Source organism: Diceros bicornis, chromosome 1, assembly GCF_020826845.1.
Source record: "Diceros bicornis minor isolate mBicDic1 chromosome 1, mDicBic1.mat.cur, whole genome shotgun sequence".
Taxonomy (NCBI): domain Eukaryota; kingdom Metazoa; phylum Chordata; class Mammalia; order Perissodactyla; family Rhinocerotidae; genus Diceros; species Diceros bicornis.
The window spans coordinates 9071457-9078562 of NC_080740.1; positions in this window are offsets into that span (position 1 = coordinate 9071457).

The following is a 7106-nucleotide window of genomic DNA, read 5'->3' on the forward strand; positions in this document are numbered from 1 at the left end:
AGGGAGGTGAGACAGTGACATAATAAGAGGTACAGTTGCGAAAGGCTGTCTTGGTGGCCATGTTTATGGTAGATTATTGAGGGAGATCAGAGACTGAGAAACCAGCAGTGTAGGTTACTCAAACAGTCCAAGTGAAAGAAAATGAAGGGCTGGCCCCCTGGCTTAGCGGTTAAGTGTGCGCGCTCCGCTGCCGGCGGCCCGGGTTCGGATCCCGGGTGCGCACCAATGCACCGCTTCTCCAGCCATGCTGAAGCCACGTCCCACATACAGCAACTAGAAGGATGTGCAACTATGACACACAACTATCTACTGGGGCTTTGGGGAGGAAAAAGGAGGAGGATTGGCAATAGATGTTAGCTCAGAGCCAGTCTTCCTCAGCAAAAAGAGGAGGATTAGCATGGATGTTAGCTCAGGGCTGATCTTCCTCACAAAAAAAAAAAAAAAAAAAGAAAGAAAATGAAGACCTGAACTAGATGTGGTTAAGAAAAAGAGAGAACAGATTTAGAGGCCCCACAAAGGTGGAGTAGGCACTGGCACTTGATGGAGATGGGGCTTGATAACGCCCTCCCTGCCGTGGTAAGGTCTTGTCCTGGGTTTTGGAATCTGGAAATGAAGTTCTTCATGGATTTTTCTCTGCATGGAGCATATATCTGCCTTCCTCTTGACCCTCAGTCACCACCTCTTTAGATTCTTCAACACCAGGCTCAAATCCCACTTTAAAAGAGCCCACATATCCATCAATGGGAGAATGGATAAAATAAACCGTGGTACAGCCATACAATGGAATAACCATCAGTTATGACAAGAACAAACCACTGATACGTGCAACAGCATGGGTGAATCTCAAATAAATTATGCTGAGTGAAATAAACTAGATCAAAAGGGTACATCCTGCAGGATTCCATTCATATAAGCTCAGGAACAGGCAAAAATAATCTATAATGAGGAAAAAACCCAGACGAGCAATCGCCTTTGGGGCTGGGGGATTGAGTGCGAAGGGGTATGAGGGAGTTTTCTGGGGCGACGGATGGAGGTTTGGGTCACATGGGCATATGCTTTTCTCAAAACCTGTAGAATGCTACACTTAGGATTTGTATTTCACTTAAAATTTGTAAGTTTTACCAAAAAAAAGTAAAAAAAAAAAAAAGAAACTATAGTTAATGATATGCAAGCTGAAGAATCTAGGGATGAAGCATATTGATATCTACAACTTACTTGGAAATGCATCAAAATATAAGATGGCTAGATGGATGGATGGCTAAATATGTGATAAATCAGAGACAGCAAAGTGTTAACAATGGTAGAATCTAGGTAATGGGTAAATGGGTGTTTAATGTTTAATTCTTTCAACTTTCCTTGTGCTTGCAATAGTTCATAATAAAATGCTGGGGGGAAAATCCTGAGTTTAAATTTTGCTAATTCACCTATCAAAGACGACTGGCAGTGGAAACCAACCTGCAGGCAAACTTTGGTCCTTGAAGGGGGCTGTGACCAGGGGCTGAAAAAGGGCTTCTCATTCAGGGTCCCTTTCCCAAAAGATTTTGGCTGGTAGGTGCAATAGCAAGTCTCTTCCTCCTTCAGTTTTCCTGAGCTCCAGCATCATCAAGTCTTCTTGCAGACTAACTATCCTTCAGGGGTTGCCTCGTGTGTGTCCTATGGCCCTGGGGCAAAGAAGTAGAGACCACCTAAAATTTGTCTTCTGATAAATAAATTTCACATTTACTTTGATTATTGACGGCAAAGTTGGCAGTTATTTGAAATACCACATAACAATGTAACTTGTTCTCTCCTTTTTTTGTTCCAAGAACACAGAGGCTTAACAGGAATGTCAATGTACCGACAGAAAAACTTCCTGGTCCACCTGAGGTCTCCCGGGGGACAGAGAGGGCAGGAACAGATACTTAGAAACAGTCACTGATGCAGTCTCATCTTTGTCCTAGGACTAGCACAACCTCTTGCAGATTGAAGGGGTCTTTCCTCTGTGTTTGGCCAAAGGCTCTATCCTCTTTGTGAGCATTGTCTTTTCATTATAGAGTCTCTAATTCTATTCCCAGTACTCAATTAATTATGTGTTTCTTTTTTTTTCTCCCAGTTGGAATATCCTTGATCACAGGGTTCAGTCTTTCAAAGGTAATTATTTTTTGGAACTCTTTTCGCAGCTAGCCAGCCACACTTTCCCTCATGTTGCTTAATTGGGTCATTTGCTTTATTATAGTTTTTAGTTTAACTATAAAAAAAGCATCTTGTTATGGGGCATCTATTATCAAGTTTGCTTACTATGTATCTCTTGAGCTACAAATATTAAATACTTCCATATGTATTTTTATTACATATTTATTAAATGAAAGTCTTCAGTTCTTAAAATAGATCAGCAACACGTAGATCTAATCTTTACAATTTTACCTTCTCCAATCTCATACATGTTGACTTCTTATAATTTGCTTGTTTTTATGTTTTGCTTCACTTAGGTGTCCTAGAGATAGGAAATAAATTTTTGATTTTTTTTTTCCTTAGGTTGCAAAAGCACTCTACCTCAGTGATTTACAAACTTGAGTAGGCTTCAGAATCAGCTGGTGTACTTGTTTGAAATGCAGATTCCAGGACCCATCCCTGATACGGAGTACTGTGGACGTTTTGAAACATTGCCTGTTAGGTTGTGGGTATGTTACATAGTTTCAATCTCACTGAAACATAAAATGTGCTAACCTGAATACTTAGAACATATCTGTGTTTTATTATTTACATTTTTGCCTCAAATTATCATCACTTTATAGTGCTGTTTCGTAAATCAATCTGGGAAAAGGGAGACTTGATTCCTGTCTTGAAAGATGAACACAAAAGAAAGGCTGATGGTTTCCTAATAGTTGGTCTTTGGGCTTGTGTGTGACCATTGGCTAATTATGTTTTCCTGTCTACATTTTTAAGCTGACTTTGGAAATAAATTGCAATGAGTCTTTGAAATTTTATGTGAGGTGTCCTAGAGTAACAGGAGGCCGGCTCTTATGAACTAGTGCAACTTCTTATTAAGGAAGTTTTTTATTAAAGAAATACATGAAAATGTTTAAATAAAATCAAATTGTCCCAAGTCTTGTGAAAACAACTGTTGTGAAAACAACAGTCTCCTGCTCTGTCTCTCCCCAACCTCAATCGTTCTTTTCAGAGGCAAGCGTTTTCCATTCTCTCAGCTTTTCCTTCTGGTAGTTACCTTCATGTTTTCTGTTTTTTAAGTTTTTCAAATGAATGTAAGTATTAATACGTGTATTTTTTTTAGCCTCTTAAAGCTTATAAAAAACCGTAGCAGTCGCCTGCTCTACTCCTCCCAATTCTTCCAGAGCGATGACTTTTAACTTTTAGCAATTTCTTCAGTTTTTTCTCAAATAATTATTTTGTCATTTCTTGATTTGTCACTTTACACATTATCTAGTGATTTTCTGATATGACAGATGAGGATTTAGCTCTTACACCACCATCGCCACTTTTCCTCCCATATTGTCCCCAGATAGTTGTCACATTTAGGGGTGTCTTAGTCCATTCAGGTTGCTATGACAAACCATTATAAACTGGGTGTCTTTTAAACAGCAAACATTTCTCACAGTTCTGGAGGCTGGAAGTCCAAGATCACGGCAGATCACTGGCAGACTCAGTGTCTGGTGAGGGCCTGCTTCCTCACTGATGGCTGTCTTCTCACTATAACCTTGAATGAGGAAGGCCAAGGGAGCTCTCTGGGGCCCCTTATAAGGGCACTAATTCCCATTCGTGAGGGCTCCACCCTCATGACCTAAGCACCTATCAATGGCCCCACCTCCAATTACCCTCACATGAGGCGTTAGGATTTCAACAGATGAACATTGGGGCAACACAAACATTCAGACCACAGTAGGGTTAAGCAGTCATCACATTTTTATGACTTTATGTACCTATATCTCATTGTTGAGAAAAACAGCACATTATGCTTTTACTTCCTTTCTTCTACAACCATTTTTTTTCCTGTAATTAATGATTGTCTAAACCACTCTTTTTTTTACATTTGCTGTATCTTCAATGAACTTACCTCTTTCCAAATGCTCCAGATCTGTCAACAACCAATTTATATTTTTATTGTTTGCTTTCTAAGCCAGCTACATAGCTGGAATATTGCCTTTGTTGGATCCTATTTCCTGGATGCTGTCATCCTCTTTCTTGATTTACTTCTTCTTTTGCTGGAGCATTTCCTCCAGTAGCTTTCCAGGAAAGGGTACATGGACATCACAGTGAGGCTTTGTCTAAAAATGTCTTTATTTTACCCTCACCCCTAATTATTTGGGTGAGTATAGAGTTATTTGAAAATAACGTTTCAGAATTTCAAAGGCATGGTTCTATTGTTTTCAGTTTCTTTTTATTTTATTCTCTCTCCTTCCTTCCTTTAAGGCATCTCAAATTCAGTAGGTCCAGACTGAAATCAAACTCCATCGGAAAATCCTGTTACCTCCAACTTTGAAATATACCCTGAATCACAATTTTTTCACTACACCCAACCCTCTGGTCTAAATTACCATCATCCCTGAACTTCTAATTGGTCTTCCTGCTTCTGTATTTTTTAAAGTTGTAAAATATTTCAAACAAATCACATGTGGCTTTATACTTTTTACTACATAAAAATGTACGAAGATCTTACATACATAAACATATGGAATTGCTTTAAGTGTTTAGCATTCACTCACCTGTGCATGCTGACAGCTTCTTGCTGCAAACTCCTGGGACTCTCCATCTAGTAGCTGGAGTGGGTTCAGCCCATACACAGGGAACACCCTGGGAACACCCCTCAACCAATGACGAATGGGGGATAAATACCCCAGCTTCCTTCCCCTCCACTTCCCAGATATCTCCGCAGTGTTGAGCTTGTTACAAAATGGGAACCTGCTCACTGACCTTGAACTGACTTTCTTACCTTTCCTGTTTCACTTTTCCACACACTAATTGGTGCTTTCTGGTTATCACCTACCAAATAAACTGCTTTCACTTAAATTTTAGTCTCGGGATCTGCTTTGGGGGAAAGCAGACAGTAATGTATTTGTTTCCTGTCAATAAGCTTCCAGGTTGTTTTCAGTTTTTCACTACAAACAAGGCTGTAATATTTTTCTACAAACCTCTGGATATGTATGTAGGAGGTTTTCTCTTGGTATTTATCCATGAGTGGAACTGCTGGGTTGAAGGGTATGTGCACCTTCATCCTTAATAAATACTGCTAACATTTTAAAAGTCTGACAATGTCAGTATTGGCAAGAATGCCACATCTGATGCATGTGGAATGGTTCCTCACTGCAGTTTTTTGGTGAAGATTAGCCCTGAGCTAACATCTGTTGCCAATACCTCTCTTTTTGCTGAAGAAGATTGGCCCTGAGCTAACATCCATACCCAACTTCCTCTACTTTATATGTGGGACGCCTGCCACAGCATGGCTTGATGAGCAGTGTGTAGGTCCACGCCCCGGATCCAAATCTGCAAACCCTGGGCTGCTGAAGCAGAGTGCATGAACTTAACCACTATGCCACCAGGCCAGACCCTCCTCACTGTAGTTTTAATTTGCATTTCCCCAATTACTAGTGGGAATGTATTATCTTTGCGTGTATTTTTTGCCATGTGAGTTTCCTTTTCTCTAAATGGCTTGCTTCTTTTCCTTATCAATATCTGAGTTCCATAAATTTAGGATACTAACAGTTTTCTGGTTATGTTCCTTGCAGAGAGCACCATTGTTTTCTTGTGGTTTGTAAGTCTTATGCAGTGTTGATTCCTATTCTTCTGTGTAATGTCTTTTCCCCCTCTACGGAAGATTTTAGGAAATTCCTTTTTACTCATGTGCACGAAAATAAGCACGTAATGTTTCAAAAAATCTAATCACAATAGACATACTAATGCAGAAAATAACACTCAACTCTGACACTAACAACCGTTTGCAGCATACTTTTTCTTATACATATTAATATTTATTAAAAATTTTGAGTATTATACACAATTTGCTTCTTTCACTTAGCATTTTAGGTATTCTTCCATCAGCACTTCATTCTTTTTAACTACTGCAGAACATTAAATTTTATAGACATTGGTTAGTTATTTCGTTATTGATTGACATGTGGGCTATTACCAAGTTTAAAAAAAAATGGTTCAACAAATATTCTCAAGTCCATCTCTTTGTTCAGAATTAATTTCTAGAAGCGGAAGTTCTGAGTCCAAACTGAGAAATTTTTTTTTTTTTGGTGAGGAAGATTAGCCCTGAGCTAACATCTGTTGCCAATCCTCCTCTTTTTGCTGAGGAAGATAGGCCTTGGGCTAACATCCATGCCCATCTACCTCTATTTTATATGTGGGACGCCTGCCACAGCATGGCTTGAGAAGTGGTGTGTAGGTCCATGCCCGGGATCCAAACCTGCGAACCCCAGGCCACTGAACCGGAGCATGCAAACTTAACCACTATGCCACTGGGCTGGCCCCTAAACCCAGAATATTTTGAATTTTAATTGATATTGCTAAGTTACATCCTAAAAAGTTGTAACAATTTACAGGACAGAAAATGCTACTTCTCTGGATACCTAATAATCTAAATCTTTGCTAACACGATAGGTAAAATGTTTTAATTTTCATTTTTTAAATTCTGTGAAGTTTAGCTTCTAACTTACTAATTTTGGTTTCCAGCAATAACTATTCTCAATTCATTACCTCTCTGAATTTTTAATTTTAGCCATAAGCTTGTTATTAGATTACTTTTTTTGGTAAAGAGTAGCCTATTCTTGTTCTATCATTGTAATATCCCAAGGAATCTCACCGAAGATCAGAAAAAAGTTTTTAAAGGTCTCAGACCTTCTCTTTGAACCATCAGAAAGGTCATCTCCTACCTACCTCTTCACCATTCCTATGGAATATATTACAGTTCTCAACTGACTGATTCCCTATCTGGATGAACAGGACTTTTTTCAGAAGTCTGATATGCATAGAGTAATTCATGGTCCCTATTTTGGTCTGATTTTCTTTTACTACCTGAGTTCTAGCTCTTCTGTTTATAACCCATTTCTGACCTCTTGACTAATGTGTCTGGCTCCTATCTCTACAGACCCTGGCTTCACTCATGCCAC